This window comes from Microcebus murinus, chromosome 6 (assembly GCF_040939455.1).
Source record: "Microcebus murinus isolate Inina chromosome 6, M.murinus_Inina_mat1.0, whole genome shotgun sequence".
Classification (NCBI taxonomy): domain Eukaryota; kingdom Metazoa; phylum Chordata; class Mammalia; order Primates; family Cheirogaleidae; genus Microcebus; species Microcebus murinus.
In genome coordinates this window covers 16,283,455-16,287,333 of record NC_134109.1, presented here as the reverse complement: position 1 = coordinate 16,287,333, position 3,879 = coordinate 16,283,455, and positions in this window count along the sequence as shown.

Here is a 3,879-nt window from a genome sequence, read left to right as displayed (position 1 = left end):
TGGGACCTCCACTTACTGACAATGCAACCTATGGTCAATTTATCTCTTCTATAAAATGGGACAATAATGGTAACTATCTACTTAAGATGATTGAGAATGTGGAATAAAATATTCTATATAAAGTGCTTAGTAGCATGCCCAGCAGAGTTAGTAGTCCACATACGGTTATTGTTACTGCCACTATAAACTAGGATTACCTTAAGAACAGCACTGAGTTAGGCACATGGAACATTCAAAAAGGGATAAGATAATGGTTTTCAGCCTAAAGCGTCTCATACTTTAGCTAGATTCTCTCTTCAATTTTTCTCTCTCCTCTCTCTTATCTTTCTCTCTCTCTCTCCACACACATACACACAAACAAAATAAAATTTCAAACCAATAGCATGCCAGATAGAAAAAGCCCTGGAAAAAAGATAGTGCCACAAAAGAAGGGTTATAAATTCTCCTCTAGAAAGCTGAATAAAATAATCCATAAAATAGGGTAAGAAAATAGTGAGAAGATTTTTCTGGCCCTGCTTGACCACTGCCTCTGTTCACAGCTTTTGTCGTGTCTGCAGCAAGTAGTCACATGGCAGAACAGGAGGGAGAGAAATTAACACATACGTCTCCCACCCGCCATGCTTGTTCCCCAGGGAAATATTAATATTTAAATGTTGCCCATGAAAACAAAGAAGCAAACCAAGACAAATCTTTGCACAGATTGAGGGATCAAAAGGAAGACGTGGATAGAACTGTCAACACTCAAGAGATGAATAAAAGTTTTTAAATGGGAGAGAGGAGACGTATGCAAAAATAGTCTACAGTGACAACACCAAATAGAAAAAAAAAAGCATATAAATGAAAATAAAGAAGGCAATCTTGGGAAGACTTATCCCAAGAAAGACAAGAAATATTTCAATAACAATGCTTCATATTCTCAAGGAAATTAAAAAACAGATGTTTCATAATTCAGATGAAAGAGGAAAGAAAAAGAAAACAGTTTTCAATAGAGGGAAATGTAGTTAAAACAGAATTGCAGCAACAAAATGCTGAATGAGTGCTGGAGAAAAAATATCATACTATTTTTTTTAAATAAAAAATCACTCACAATAAAAATAACTGAAAAACTTCGATGCATGCAGAAGAAGATGATCTATGTGGAGAACTCACAGTAGAGACCTAATGTACAGATATTTTTCCCTGTGGAAAAAGAGAACAGACTACCAAATGCACACATAACATTCAAAGTCATAATGGAAGAGAATGTTCTCATTATGGTGTGAATGTGTTCCGTCCAAAATTTAGGTGTTGAAACTTAATGGTTAATGTGATAGGATTAAGAGGCAGAGCCTTTCTGAGGCTATTAACCCATAAGGGCACCTCCTCCATAAATGGGATTAAGGCCTTTATTTAAAAATGCTTCATGCAGCTTCCAGCTCTCCTGTCCTGTCTTCTACCTGTTAGGACATAGGACTTCCCTTCTGGAGGACGTAGCAACAGGCGCCATATTGGAAGCAGATTGCAGCTCTAACCAGACAAGCAAAACTGCTGGCACCTTGATCTTGGACTTCCCAACCTCCAGAACTATGAGACACAGATTTCTTCTCTCTGTAAATTACTCAGTCTTAGGTATTCTATTATGGCAGCTCTTAAACTAAGACAATTCCTGAAATGAAATAAATATGGGATGGAGATTTAAAAGAATCAGCATTGACTGATTAACATTTCTAAACATTGAGGAGTATACCTTCATTCTTGAACAAGTTATTAGATTTCAAAACTAACCCTAGATTTCTTCAAATAGATGGAGATGCCAAAAACAATAGAGCAAGTCAACTAAATTCTGGAAAAACAAAGGAAAGTATAATCCAAGAATTTTCCCCAATGTAGTTTTTAATCTTTATGACAAAAACAGAAAGAAATTCTTAAAAATTCAGAGATTTAGGAAACATATTCATATATATATGTTTCTTAAATATATCATAAGGATATAACCCTGATAATCAAGATGAAAATCAACATAAATAAATCATTAATGTTGGGCAGATTTCTGAAAAGGACTGAAAAGCCCTTTGAATATTTTGACAGAAAATTTAGTCTAGATAACTGTTTTGGCTATGCTTATAAAACTAAATATAAATATTTTAATTATTGAGTAAAGAAACACTTTATTATAGTTTTACATTATAGTATGTTATAGTTTATTATAGTATTTTTGTTTTATTAAAGTATTCATTATAGCATTATAGTTTATTATACTTTTATTATAGTTCATTATAAGTATTTATTATTTTAATTATAATGAACTATAATAAAATCTCTTGAGTCTACCAATAAAAAGCAGGAAGTAGAAGAGGGTAGCAGGTATTCTGTGAGTCACTGAAAGTGAACTAGTTTCCTCATCTCTCATGGGATGAGTCAATAGTCACCAATAATTTCAAAAACTGGTAAATACAGCTTAAGCATTTCAGCTAAATATCCAAATAAGTTATAAGAACAAGAAATTTGATTATGTGTTCCAAATTACAGGGAGACAAGATTAAATCCAGCTCAATGTTAAAAAGAATACAATCTTCAAGGAAATTTGTGGGGTTGTCTTGGTACATTTTATTAAAGATAACTGGGGTCCATCAAGAGGAAGGTGGAAAAGTAACATCTCTATTACCATCATTGAAAGTCATCAAATAATGTTTTAAATAACAAATCAAGAAATAGTGATACAACAATTAGAAATATAGAAGTAAATATAAAAAATAATGACAAAGACCTTCTAGGGGTACATTTAGTAAGAATGGAGGTGAGATGCAGAGATATCAGGAGATTGGTCTGTGGTGGTGGTGTTTTGTTTTTCTTTAAATAAGCTTTTTAGCACTATTTGGTTTTGTAAATATATCACCTGAATTTTTTTCTTCATCTTAAAGAGGAAAAATAAATATATGCAAGTAAATTCAAATTTTAAAAAAGAAGGTATTATAGTCATTACATCTAACAAAGAGCATCAATATAAAGAGCATTAAATGAGACAATGAAAATCATCATTTTCAAAAGGAATAAGAAAGGTGTCAACTCTCTATTCTTATCTTGGCTGAATAAGAAAACAAGGGGGGCCATGCCTGCTGAGCATTGTAACGAAGACAGGGTGGCACTGGTGCATGAACGTGCAGATTGACCAGGAGAATAAATTACAAAGTCTAGAAGTCAACCCAAATACTAGTGAAAACTCACTATAAGATAAAGGTGGCATCTTATATCTATGGAACAATGATGAACTTTTTAAATAAATGGTACTAGGACAAGTATGTAGTCACTTAGGAAAAAAGTCTAACTCATGCCATACAAGAATAAATTCTACAAATGGACCAGGGCTCTAAATGCAAAAACAAAGGAGAAGGTAGAGGAAGTGGAGGGAAAAGTGTACAAGATTTGTATTTGTGAGGAAACGAATGAAATGGATTAGTTAATATTATTGTAACAATATTAATTTCCTGATGCTAATGATTATGCAACAGTTATATAACTTGTCAACACTAGGGAATGCAGTGAAAGGTATTTGTACTATTTTAATTTATCTGTACTATTTTTGTGACTTTCCTATAAGTCTAAATTTACCCCTACCCTCCAAAAATAAGGTCCAATAAAATTCTAAACCTTGTATCATGGAATAAAGCAAAAATATATTTATTTTCAATTGAACAATAAAGGATTACCCTTTACTATTACATGTGATGAAAATTAAATGTGAAGGTGATGGGTTTCAGGGCAGGGAGAACAGAATCTCTCTCTCTCTCTCACACACACACACACACACACACCTGCCAAGAAATACAAAGAAATGCAAATGAGTCATCAGGCTGTTTACCTAAGCACAAGGATGGTACAGTGAATTTGTTTAGAGTACAG